The sequence below is a fragment of the Patella vulgata genome, chromosome 2 (assembly GCF_932274485.2).
Source record: "Patella vulgata chromosome 2, xgPatVulg1.2, whole genome shotgun sequence".
Lineage (NCBI taxonomy): Eukaryota > Metazoa > Mollusca > Gastropoda > Patellidae > Patella > Patella vulgata.
This window is the reverse complement of record NC_065880.2, coordinates 66039880-66054882: the sequence shown is the minus strand read 5'-3', so window position 1 is coordinate 66054882 and position 15003 is coordinate 66039880. Positions and strand designations below refer to the sequence as shown.

General features: G+C 35.5%; 1 protein-coding gene across 2 annotated transcripts in view; it reads right to left on the bottom strand.

The window, feature by feature from the left end:
• LOC126811161 (spondin-1) overlaps window positions 1-15003 on the bottom strand; it is a 247248-nt gene that overhangs the window by 139338 nt on the left and 92907 nt on the right. The gene's annotated exons all lie outside the window — the stretch shown is intronic.

Genomic DNA, 15003 nt, shown 5'->3' with positions numbered 1-15003 from the left:
ACGGTACGATATGCGCGAATATCGAAAGGAACCGAGATCATTGGGTTATTAACTTACATTTCAAGTTTCAACAAAATTGGATAACCAGCGGCTGCCTGGCAGGATACGCCCACATTTTCGAGAGATGGATAGAGAACAAGCTAAGAAGAAAGTGATTTTTCCTACAATCAAGGGCCATAATTCAGGAAATTACAATTCGATATGCGCAAATGTCGAAAGGAACCGAGATCTTTGTGTTATAAACTTACATTTCAAGTTTCAACAAAATCGGATAAAAATTGTGACTTCTATAGGGTTCACGACTTTGATATACCCTATTTTTACGCTATTTGAGAACGAAGGGCGGTCATTTTATCTGTCAGTTTTGGGCCGATTTTCACGAAATTCGAACTCAGTTGTGCTTAGGGTGTAACAGTGATATAACTATACGTTTTTTTAAATCGGATAAAAATTATGACCTCTATAGGGTCCACAATCTAAAAACATGATTTTTCATACAATCAGGGGCCATAATTCAAGAAGTTACGGTCCGAAATGCACGAATATCGAAAGGAACCAAGATCTTTGGGTTATAAACTTACATTTCAAGTTTCAATAAAATCGGATTAAAATTGTGACCTCCATAGGGTCCACAACCTTGATATACCATATTTTTACGCTATTTGAGAACGAAGGGCGACCATTTTGTCTGTCAGTTTTGGGCCGATTTTCATGAAATTCGAACTCAGCCGTCCTCAGGGTGTAACGGTGATATAATAATACGTTTTTTTAAATCGGATAAAAATTATGACCTCTATAGGGTCCACAAGCTAAAAACGCGATTTTCTGTACAATCAGGGGCCATAATTCAGGAAGTTACGGTCTGATATGCGCAAATATCGAAAGAAACCGAGATCTTTGGGTTATAAACTTACATTTCAAGTTTCAACAAAATCGGATAAAAATTGTGACCTCTATAGGGTCCACAACCTTGATATACCATATTTTTACGCTATTTGAGAACGAACGGCAGCCATTTTGTCAGTCAATTTTGGGCCGATTTTCACGAAATTCAAACTCAGCCATCCTTAGGGTGTAACGGTGATATAATAATACGTTTTTTTAAATCGGATAAAAATTATGACCTCTATAGGGTCCACAATCTAAAAACGTGATTTTTCATACAATCAGGGGCCATAATTCAGAAAGTTAAGGTCCGAAATGCACGAATATCGAAAGGAACCAAGATCTTTGGGTTATAAACTTACATTTCAAGTTTCAACAAAATCGGATTAAAATTGTGACCTCCATAGGGTCCACAACCTTGATATACCATATTTTTACGCTATTTGAGAACGAAGGGCGACCATTTTGTCTGTCAGTTTTGGGCCGATTTTCATGAAATTCGAACTCAGCCGTCCTCAGGGTGTAACGGTGATATAATAATACGGTTTTTTAAATCGTATAAAAATTATGACCTCTATAGGGTCCAGAAGCTAAAAGCGATTTTCTGTACAATCAGGGGCCATAATTCAGGAAGTTACGGTCTGATATGCGCAAATATCGAAAGAAACTGAGATCTTTGGGTTATAAACTTACATTTCAAGTTTCAACAAAATCGGATAAAAATTGTGACCTCTATTATAGGGTCCACAACCTTGATATACCATATTTTTACGCTATTTGAGAACGAACGGCAGCCATTTTGTCTGTCAATTTTGGGCCGATTTTCACGAAATTCAAACTCAGCCATCCTTAGGGTGTAACGGTGATATAATAATACGTTTTTTTAAATCGGATAAAAATTATGACCTATATAGGGTCCACAAGCTAAAAACGCGTATTTTCGTACAATCAGGGGCCATAATTCAGGAAGTTACGGTCCGAAATGCACGAATATCGAAAGGAACCAAGATCTTTGGGTTATAAACTTACATTTCAAGTTTCAACAAAATCAGATTAAAATTGTGACCTCCATAGGGTCCACAACCTTGATATACCATATTTTTACGCTATTTGAGAACGAAGGGCGACCATTTTGTCTGTCAGTTTTGGGCCGATTTTTATGAAATTCGAACTCAGCCGTCCTCAGGGTGTAACGGTGATATAATAATACGGTTTTTTAAATCGTATAAAAATTATGACCTCTATAGGGTCCAGAAGCTAAAAGCGATTTTCTGTACAATCAGGGGCCATAATTCAGGAAGTTACGGTCTGATATGCGCAAATATCGAAAGAAACCGAGATCTTTGGGTTATAAACTTACATTTCAAGTTTCAACAAAATCGGATAAAAATTGTGACCTCTATAGGGTCCACAACCTTGATATACCATATTTTTACGCTATTTGAGAACGAACGGCAGCCATTTTGTCTGTCAATTTTGGGCCGATTTTCACGAAATTGAAACTCAGCCATCCTTAGGGTGTAACGGTGATATAATAATACGTTTTTTTAAATCGGATAAAAATTATGACCTATATAGGGTTCACAAGCTAAAAACGCGTATTTTCGTACAATCAGGGGCCATAATTCAGGAAGTTACGGTCCGATATGCGCGAATACCGACTGGAACCAAGATCTTTGGGTTATAAACTTATATTTTAAGTTTAAAAAAGATAGGTTGCCAGGCAACGAAACATACGCCCACAGCAACTAAATCGTCCGGGCAGTCAACAAGGGTTGTCGCATATTTTTCGGTAATGAGAGAGAGAGAGAAATGGGGTTTAACGTCCACTCGACACAAACTAGGTCATTTCGGGACTAACATGGTCTAATTTTATTAACATAATTCGCTTGCGCGTAGGGGTCTTTAGCAGTGGGAGGAAACCGGATTACCCGGAGAAAACCCACGAGGTTGGACAGGCGACCCTACTCCTTGCCACGTACAACCGGGGATTCGAAACCACGCCAGTCGACTCAATGACAGACTTTATGATACAGCGCGCGCACGCTAACCATTCAGCCATCCAACCCCCCTTTTCGGTAATGAAACATTTATAATACACTAAAATCTGATTAAGAGCAACAACTCACGAAGTAATTATCAGAAAACTATTAGAATTTGTTTGGTTTTTATAAAGTTCTGCCCCATGCTAACGTTTTGTATGCAAAGCTTTTAATATCATAGATTTAACTGTTCAAGTCATAAAAATTCATTGAAAATCAATATACTTGTTCGTCTCAAGATCTTAAACTCTGTGTATCAATCTGAAGTCAATCGGATGATAACTTAAGGGCCATAACTTTGGCAGTAATTATCGGAAATCGTTGAAAATCAATAGGAATCTTCGTCTCATGACCTCAAACACTGTATAAATTTAAACTCAATTGGATATTAACTTGAGCCTCAAGAGCATCCACAAGATTTTTTGAAGTGATCAAGGGCCATAACTCTGGCAGTAATTATCGGAAATTGCTGAAAATCAATAGGCTTCTTCGTCTCATGACCTTAAACACTGTGTATAAATTGAAAGTCAATCGAATATTAACTTTGGCTTCTAGAGCATCCACAAGATTTTTCAAAGTGATCAAGGGCCATAACTCTGGCAGCAAATATTGGAAATCGTTGAAAATCAATAGGATTCTTCGTCTCATGACCTTAAACACTGTGTATGAATTTAAAGTCAATCGAATATCAACTTTCGCTTCTAGAGCATCCACAAGATTTTTCAGAGTGATCAAGGGCCATAACTCTGGCAGTAATAATCGGAAATCGCTGAAAACCAATAGGCTTCATCATCTTATGACCTTAAACACTGTGTATAAATTTAATGTCAATCGGATGTTAACTTTAGCCTCTAGAGCATCCACAAGATTTTTTGAAGTGATCAAGGGCCATAACTCTGGCAGTAATTATCAGAAATCGTTGAAAATCAATAGGTTTCTTCGTCTCATGACCTTAACCATTGTCTATAAATTTAACGTCAATCGGATATTAACTTTGGCCATTAGAGCATCCACAAGATTTTTTGAAGTGATCAAGGGCCATAACTCTGGCAGTAATTATCGGAAATCATTGAAAATCAATAGGATTCTTCGTCTCATGACCTTAACCATTGTCTATAAATTTAACGTCAATCGGATATTAACTTTGGCCATTAGAGCATCCACAAGATTTTTTGAAGTGATCAAGGGCCATAACTCTGGCAGTTATTATCTGAAATTGCTGAAAATCAATAGGCTTCTTTGTCTCATGACCTTAAACACTGTGTATAAATTTAAAGTCAATTGGATATTAACTTTGGCCTTTAGAGCGTCCACAAGATTTTTTGAAGTGATCAAGGGCCATAACTCTGGCAGTAATTATCAGAAATCGTTGAAAATCAATAGGCTTCTTCGTCTCATGACCTCAAACACTGTGTATAAATTTAAGGTCAATTGGATATTAACTTTGACCTCTAGAGCGTCCACAAGCAATTGTGGACGCCGGACGGCGGGACGGACGGACGGGGGCGACGACAATATACGACCACATTTCAATGTGGGCGTATAAAAATCGGATAAAAATTGTGACCTCTATAGGGTCCACAAGCTAAAAACGTGATTTTTCGTACAATCAGGGGCCATAATCCATGAAGTTTCGATCCGATACATGCCAATATCGAAAGCAGCCGAGATCTTTTGAGGATAAACCTATATTTCAAGTTTCGTCAAAATCGGATAAGAATTGTGACCTGTAGAGAGTCCACAAACAATTGTGGACGGACGGACGGACAGGGACGACGGCATAATACGTCCACATGAAAATGTGGGCGTATAATAAAATAGATGGCACCTATGTATGTTTGCTTACTTTAACGGAAAACTTTACAAAACAAATAATGTCAGAAGAAAGATTCTATTTAAATGGAATTTTCTAGCGTTTATGATTATATTTTGAATGGGGTTATGTTTTAAATGAAAGTTATACAAGCTCTATATCATTCTCCACACAAGTCTCGCTATCCAGCATTCGACTCTGCCATCGGCTTGCACACAACATCGGTTGTCCTAGAAGTCATTGGTCACGTTATTAACTACTTGATGAAAATGGCATCTGCCGGAAAAGTTCCTCTTATTATAAACACTTGATGAGTTTTAGTCAATTTTAGGGGAAAATGACATGAATTACTATCCCTCCAAAAGACCTTACCATCATGTTATAAAGGTGAACAGATCTATGTGTATTATATTCTAAAATTAGCAAATATTACATGAAAATGTTCCCTGTATATGTAAAGATACTTTATTATTTTGCAATAAATATGATCCCATTTCTATTTTAATATAGTAATGGTAATAAATGTATTATTAGTTATTTGGTATTCATTGTATTGTTTATCATTGTCTATCAACACCAAGAATCTTGGTGGCATAGTCAAATGAGTCGTTAGCAGAGGTTAGTGTGAACTGCAAGGGATGACAACTCTGTTTGGGAGACTGGCTCTATATAATTACAAATGTCAACTAGAACTGCGATGCAGTAATGACGGGTTTCACCGGTGCCACGTTACCCTAAACATATGTCAGCAATATCAATTCATTTTATACATTTGTTACATGTAAGTGTACAGTACTTCCGTTGATAATGAAAATGTTCAATTAGTTTTATGAAATCAGAAATGGCATAAGGCATCAGCCATCACATGGTGAAAATTTTATGTAAATCGAATAATAATTGCCACTTTTATAGACCAAAAACCTTAAAAAGTGATTTGTAGAAAACCGTCTATTTCTCTGCAACCGTACAAGTTAGAAACCATTTTCTGGTATCTGTATGATCATATGGGTTTATTCTATTTGGTGATTGGAATCAAATATCATAATTTTAAAAACTTAACAACTCAGACTCATTTGAATAAAATATCTGTTTTGAAGGCTAAAAATACAGTTTTTGGCAAAATGACGTTACTTTCGGTGATAATGAAAATCTTAAATTACTAGTATGAAATCGTAAATGGCATTAGGTATCACATAGTGAAAATTTCATGAAAATCGAATAATAATTGACACTTTTATGGACAAAAAACCTTGAAAAGTGACCTGTTGAAAAATGCCTATTTCTCTGCAACTGAACAAGTTAGAAACCATTTTGTGATACCTATATGATCGTATGGGTTCATTCTATTAGTTTATTAGAATCAAATATAAAAATTTTAAACAAACAACAAATACGACTCATTTCAATAAATTATTTGTTTCTAAGGTTATAAATACAGTTTTTACTCATTTCCGTTGACATGGAAAAGTTTAAATTGAGTTCAACTAGTCACAATTGACAATACGCATCAAATGGTGTCACTTTTATGAAAATCCAATAATAATTGACTCTTTTACAGACACAATAGCGTAAAGAGTGACTCATGCAAAATTGACCATTTCTCGGCAACTGCTCATATTACAAACTAATTTTGAGATAGATTCTCTTCGTATGGATTAATGCTACAAGTTTATGAAAGTTGCGAAGAAATATTTTAAAATATGAAAAGCCTGAATGGGTTGTAAATAGCTCATTTTTTCACCTTTTTTCACATTTAAATCAAAATGACCCGAAAACGAAATCAAAATTAAAAAAACTGAGCCCGATGTTTTCTGCACCTTTACAGGGCACACACTTTCAGTCATACCAGATTTGAAAAAAATAATATTTGCTTTCAAAAAGTGGTACCGAACTGTCAAAATTGTAGTTTTTGCTAAATTTACGTCACTTCCGTTGCAGAAAGGTAACTTTACCGGTAACAAAAAAAATGACATTTTGGATCACGGAGCATACAAACTTTGTTTTATACAAATCGAGCAATAAATAATCAATCCAGAACTGAAAAACTGAATTAGCCAATCGCGGCCAAGGAAATTTACGATGACAAAAAATGGTGCCATTTTTGGTCAAATCAGATGACTCTTTAACCCTGGGTAAAATACCACATTAAAATATTCATAAATAAAAAAGTTTTTTGTAAAAATTTAAATTTTCAAAATTTGATGCCTAATATCTCCGACGATTCGTGGAAAATCAAAAATCTAAAGAACTGTGGCTATGTTCCTTGTCTCTGACTATGTCAAAATGTATCCAATGTTAAAATCCGACGATTATTGTTAATATTACGGCAATATTTCAAAAGTCGACAAATTCAACGATTTCGGACATTTCGCATTGTCGCAACGTTCGAAATAGCTTTAATCTCTAAGTCACACCCACTTTTCCAGTAAAACCGAAGACATCGAATCAATCCGACAAGTAGTTTCTGAGATACAATCAAATTGGAAAAAAAAAAAATAATTATAAGAAGAATAATAATGAGAATAATTTTAACAAAAACAATAGTGTGAAACCCTAATAAGTAATTGTATTGGAATACTGTAAGTAGTTTTAGACAAAAGCAAAAATTTGACTTAACTACGAGTGCTATAAATTTAGCAGATGATGTCAGTTGACAGTTGGGAACTGAGAATTATTTTTTCTGGATGTATCTTCATCCATATACAAGTCGATGTAGGGTATAAGGAGATTTCTGCGGAAAAAGTACTGACTTATACCCCGAAAAATACAGGACATATATTATACAAACCAGCGGCAGGATACGCCCACATTTTGCAAGAGATGGATAGAGAACAAGCTCAAAACAAACATGATTTTTTGTACAATCAGGGGCAATAATTCAGAAAGTTTTGGTCTGAAATGCGCAAATATCAAAAGAGACTGAGATCTTTGGGATATAAAGATATGTTTCATCAAAATCGGATAAAAATTGTGACCTCTAGAGGGTCCACAACCTTCGTATTACATACTTTTACACAATTTGAGTACAAAGAGCGGCCATTTTGTTGGGCAGTTTCATTTCACTTTTCCCGAAATTCGAATTCAACCTTCATTATGGTGGAATGGTGATATATTTAAACAGCTTTTGAAATCGGAAAAAAAATTGTGACCTCTAGAGAATGCACAAGCTAAAAATATAACTTTTTAAAAAATCAGGAGCCATAATCCAGGAAGTTTCGTTCAGATATGCAGGATTATCAAAAGGAACCAAGATTTTAGTGTGTAACGATGATATATTCACACATTTTTTTTTTTTTTTATATCGGATAAAAGTTGTGACCTCTAAAGGGACTACAAGCTAAAAACGTGATTTTTTGTACAATCAAGGGTCATAACTCAGGAAGTTACAATCCGATATTCGCAAATATCGAAAGGGACCAAGATCTGTGGGACATAAACATGTATTTCAAGTTTCATCAAAATTGGATCAAAATTGTGACCTATAGATGGTCCACAACCTTGATATACCAGGCCCCGAGTTCACAAAACATTCTAAGACTTAAGTTATGAATTTACTCAAAATATTTAAACTAAAATATAGAACTTTATAAAACTTTTGTTGTTTTAATGTATGAAATACATCAATAGGAAACTATGTGCAAAGTTTTGTGTTTCTTCATCAAAGATATTTCTCATAAACAGTGATTGAAAGTTGAGTAAATTCTTAACTTAAGTCTGAAAATGCTTTGTGAACTTGGGGCCAGATGTTTTCACTATATGCGTACAAGGGGCGGACCTTTGTTCTACAGTTTTGTTCCGATTTTCACAAAGTTCGAACTCAACCATCATTATGGTGTAACAGTGATATATTCAAACGTTTTTTTTAAAATCGGATAATAATTGTGACCTCTAGAGGAACCACGAGCTAAAAACACGATTTTCGTACAATCAGGGGCCATAATTCAGGAAGTTACGATCCAATATGCCCGAAGATCGAAAAGATCTTTGGATTATAAACATGCACTTCAAGTTTCATCAAAATCAGATAAAAATTGTGACCTCTAGAGTGTCCACAACCTGGAAATACCATATGTTTACACTATTTGCGTATGAGGGGCTGCCATTTTGTCTGCCAGTTTTTGTCTGATTTTCACGAAATTCGAATTCAACCATCATTACGGTGTAAAGGTAATATATTCGAATGTTTTTGTAAATCAGATAATAATTGTGACCTCAAGAGGAGCCACAAGCTAAAAACACGATTTTTCGTACAATCAGGGGCCATAATTCAGGAAGTTACAATCCAAACTACGCAAATATCGACAGCCACAAAGATCTTTGGGTTATAAACATACATTTCAAGTTTCATGAAAATCAGATCAAAATTGTGACCTCTAGAGGGTCCACAACGTTGATATACCAGATGTTTACACTGTTTGCATACAATGGGGGGGGGGGGCCATTTTGTCTGGCAGTTTTGGTCTGATTTTCATGAAATTCAAACTCAACAAACAAAACGGACCTCTATAGGGTCCACAAGCTAAAAACGTGATTTTCTGTACAATCAGGGGCCATAATTCAGGAAGTTAAGGTCTGATATGCGCAAATATCGAAAGAAACCGAGATCTTTGGGTGATAAACTAACATTTCAAGTTTTAAAAAAATCGGATAAAAATTGTGACCTCTATAGGGTCCACATGCTAAAAACGTGATTTTTCGTACAATCAGGGGCCATAATCCATGAAGTTTCGATCCAATACATGCCAATATCGAAAGCAGCCGAGATCTTTGGGTTATAAACATGCATTTCAAGTTTCATCAAAATCGGATCAAAATTGTGAGCTCTATAGGTTCCACAACCTTGATATATATACCATATTTTTACACTGTTTGCGTTCGAGGGGCGGAAATTTTGTCCGGCAGTTTTGGTCCGATTCAAACTCAACCTTCATTATGGTGTAACGGTGATATATTCAAACGGTTTTTAAATTGGAATAAAATTGTGACCTCCATAGAGTCCACAAGGTAAAAAACGTGATTTTTCGTACAATTAGGGGCCATAATTCAGGAAGTTACGGTCCGATTATGCGCGAATATCGAAAGGAACCAAGATCATTGGGTTATAAACTTACATTTCAAATGTCAACAAAATCAGTTAAAGATAGGTTGCCAGGCAACAAAATATACCGCCACAGCAGGGGCCATAATCCATGAAGTTTCGATCCGATACATGCCAATATCGAAAGCAGCCGAGATCTTTGGGTTATAAACATGCATTTCAAGTTTCATCAAAATCGGATCAAAATTGTGAGCTCTATAGGTTCCACAACCTTGATATATATACCATATTTTTACACTGTTTGCGTTCGAGGGGCGGAAATTTTGTCCGGCAGTTTTGGTCCGATTCAAACTCAACCTTCATTATGGTGTAACGGTGATATATTCAAACGGTTTTTAAATTGGAATAAAATTGTGACCTCCATAGAGTCCACAAGGTAAAAAACGTGATTTTTCGTACAATTAGGGGCCATAATTCAGGAAGTTACGGTCCGATTATGCGCGAATATCGAAAGGAACCAAGATCATTGGGTTATAAACTTACATTTCAAATGTCAACAAAATCAGTTAAAGATAGGTTGCCAGGCAACAAAATATACCGCCACAGCAGCTAAATGGTCCGAGCGGTCGACAATGGTTGTCGCATATTTATTCTTTTGTAGGGGCATTTAATAGACAATTTCATATAGATGACTCTATAATTTTCGTTGTTTGAGGGTTCACAAGGTTCTAAAAACTAAAACACTGGAAGTAATCTACAGAAATTGTTGAAATTCGACAGGTTTTTTCGTTTTACTAATTCAAATAATGCATATAAATTTCATATAGATCAGATGATAACTTTTGTTGTTCGAACATTCACAAGGTTCAACAAAGTAAAACAAGGGTTATAACTCTAGAAGTAATTGACGGTAATTGCTGACATTCTATAGGCTTCTTCATTTCACTAATTTAAATGATGCATATGAATTTCATACAGATTGGGTGATAACTTTAGTTGTTCGATCGTTCACAAGATTCAACAAATTGAAACAAGGGCCATAACTCCAGATGTAATTAACGTAAATTTGCTGAAACTCATTAGTGAAACAAGGGCCATAACTCACGACGTAAATAACAGAAATTGCTGAAATTCAATATGCTTCTTCTTTTCACTAATTTAAATGATGCATATCAATTTCAAACAGATCGGATGATAACAACTTTTGTTGTTAGAGCGTTCACAAGGTGCAACATAGTGAAACAAGGGCAATAACTCAAGGAGAAATTAACAGAAGTTTTTGAAATTAAACAGGCTTTTTCATCTCACTAATGCAAACAACATAAATCAATTTCAAAACAATCAGATGATAAATGTAGTCTGTAGAGTGTTCACGACGGATAGACGGACGGACGGAAGGGGGTGACAGCAATATACACAAGCTAATATCAAGCGATTTTTCGTACAATCAGGGGCCATAATCCATGAAGTTACGGTCTGATACAAGACAATATTGAAAGGAACCAAGATCTTTGGGAGATAAACCTATATTTTAAGATTTGTTGAAATCAGATAAAAATTGTGACCTGTAGAGTGTCCACAAATGGAGAGGGGCGATGACAATATACCTCCATATGAAAATGTGGGCATATAAAAATCTAAAAGATTGATTCTGTTTCGTCCATATATGACAGATATGTCTGCATAGATTGGTCAAGTCAGATAACAAATATACGCAAAAGGAATTTAAGATATGGTCTTTAGTTCATGATACAAGATCACAAATTATTTTCTATAATCATGGAAATAAAGATAGCTACACAAAATGTTCAAATATGACCACAGAACCAGAGACAGCAGCTTATCCACCAGGAGAACTAAGATGTTGACCAAATTTGATACGGATGTCTCTGAAGGGATAGACAGAGACAGTAACTTATCCAAAAGGAGCGAACCTTTGTTCTACAGTTTTGGTACGATTTTCACAAAGTTCGAACTCAACCATCATTATGGTGTAACGGTGATATATTCAAAGGTTTTTTTAAATCGGATAATAATTGTGACCTCTAGATGGACCACGAGCTAAAAACGCGATTTTTGTACAATCAGGGGCCATAATTCAGGAAGTTACGATCCAATATGCCCAAATATCGAAAGGATCTTTGGGTTATAAACATGCACTTCAAGTTTCATCAAAATCGGATAAAAATTGTGACCTCTAGAGTGTCCACAACCTGGAAATACCATATGTTTACACCATTTGCGTATGAGGGGCTGCCATTTTGTCTGCCAGTTTTTGTCTGATTTTCACGAAATTCGAACTCAACCAACATTACGGTGTAAAGGTGATATATTCGAATGTTTTTGTAAATCGGATAATAATTGTGACCTCTAGAGGAGCCACAAGCTAAAAACACGATTTTTTGTACAATCAGGGGCCATAATTCAGGAAGTTACAATCAGAAATACGCAAATATCGACAGCAACCAAGATCTTTGGGTTATAAACATACATTTCAAGTTTCATGAAAATCAGATAAAAATTGTGACCTCTAGAGGGTCCACAACCTTGATATACCAGATGTTTACACTAATTGCATACAGGGGGCAGCCATTTTGTCTGGCAGTTTTGGTCCGATTTTCATGAAATTCAAACTCAACCAACAATACGGCGTAACGGTGATATATTCGAACATTTTTTTAAATCAGATAATAATTGTGACCTCTAGAGGGACCACAAGCTAAAAATGCAATTTTTCATACAGTCAAGGGCCATAATTCAAGAAGTTATGATATGCGCAAATACCGAAAGGAACCAACCCCTTTGGGTTATAAACATGCATTTCAAGTTTCATCAAAATCGGATCAAAATTGTGAGCTCTAGCGGGTCCACAACCTTGATATATATACCATATATTTACAATGTTTGTGTTCAAGGGGCGGCCATCTTGTCCGGCAGTTTTGGTCCGATTCGAACTCAACCGTCATTATGGTGTAACGGTGATATTTTGAAACTCAATAGGCTTGTTCATTTTTACTAATTTAAATGACACATATAAATTTCATACAGATCGGATGATAACTTTTGTCGTAAGAGCATTCACAAGGTACAACAAAGTGAAACAAGGGCCATAACTCATGGCGTAAATAACGGAAATTGCTGAAATTCAATATGCTTCTTCGTTTCACTAATTTAAATGATGCATATCAATTTCAAACAGATCGGATGATAACTGTTGTCATTAGAGTGTTCCCAAGATTAAACAAAGTGAAACAAGGGCCATAACTCTAGATGTAATAAACGGAAATTGCTGAATTTCAATAGGATTCTTTGTTTTACTAATTTAAATGATGCATTTAAATTTCATACAGATCGGTTGATGACTTTTGTCGTTAGAGCGTTCACAAGGTGCAACAAAGTGAAACAAGGGCCATAACTCCAGGAGAAATTAAATGAAGTTTTTGAAATTAAAAAGGCTTCTTTATCTCACTAATGCAAACAACATATATCAATTTCAAAACAATCAGATGATAAATGTAGTCTGTAGAGTGTTCATGACGGACAGACCGACGGACGGATGGGGGTGAAGGCAATATGCGACCACATTTCCATGTGGGCATATAAAAATTGTGACCTCTATAAGGTCCACAAGCTAATATCAAGCGATTTTTCGTACAATCAGGGGCCATAATCCATGAAGTTACGGTCTGATACATGACAATATCGAAAGGAACCGAGATCAATGGGATATAAACCTATATTTTAAGATTTGTTGAAATTAGATAAAAATTGTGACCTGTAGAGTGTCCACAAATGGAGAGGGGCGACGACAATATATGTCAATATGAAAATGTGGGCATATAAAAATCTAAAAGATCGATTCTGTTTCGTCCATATATGACAGACATGTCTGCATAGATTGGTAAAGTCGGATAACAAATATACGCAAAAGGACATCAAGATATGGTCTTCAGTTCATGATAAAAGATCACAAATTATTTTCTATAATCATGGAAATAAAGATAGCTACACAAAATGTTCAAATATGACCACACAGCCAGAGACAGCAGCTTATCGACCAGGAGAACTAAGATGTTGACCAAATTTATACGGATGTCTCTGAAAGGGATAGACAGAGACAGTAACTTATCCAAAAGGACAACTTGAATGTTTAACAAATTTGATATGAATGTCTTAACAAGAGATACATGCATGATCTCTATCGTATTCACAATCTTGCAAACAATCCATTAAAAACTGTTGCTTCTGTTGCATTCACAAAAACTATAGCCTCCTTCACATTAACAAGGCTTATTGAAATGTGGAGAGGGCAATCGATAGGGTATTGTCCTCACACTAAATTTGACAGGGGTGGCGACATTTAATGTGTGGCATTTAACCAGCGGCTGCCAGGCACTTTGCAAGAGATGGATAGAGAACAAGCTAAAAACAAAAATGATTTTTCGTACAATCAAGGGCCATAATCCAGAAAGTTATGGTCTGAATGTCTGAAATGAGCAAATATCAACAGGGACTGAGATTTTTGGAATATAAAGATATGATTTAAGTTTCATCAAAATCAGATAAAAATTGTGACCTCTAGAGGGTCCATAACCTTTTTATTACATACTTATACACAATTTGCGTACAAAGAGCAGCCATTTTGTCAGGCAGTTTCGTTTCGATTTTCCTGAAATTTGAATTCAATCTTCATTATGGTGAAATGGTAATATATCTAATATATTTAAAATCAGAAAAAAAATGTGATTTTTCAACCAATCCGGAGCCATAATCCAGGAAGTTACGTTTAGATATGTGTGATTATCAAAATGAACCAAGATCTTAATGATAAAAACATTATGTCAGTCAGTTTTAGTCTGATTTTCACAAAATTCGAACTCAACCATCATTAGTGTATAACTGTGATGTATTCACATGGTTTTTTTTTAAATCAGATAAAAATTGTGTCCTCTATAGGGACCAGAAGCTCTAAAGGCGATTTTTCGTATAATCAAGGGCGATAATTCAGGAACTCAACCATCATTAGTGTATAACCGTGATGTATTCACATGTTTTTTTTAAATCAGATAAAAATTGTGACCTCTATAGGGACCAGAAGCTCAAAAGGCAATTTTTAGTATAATCTAGGGCGATAATTCAGGAAGTTACAATTCGAAATGTGCAAGTATTTACAGGATCCAAGATCTTTGGGTTATAAACATGCATTTCAAGTTTCATTCAAATCG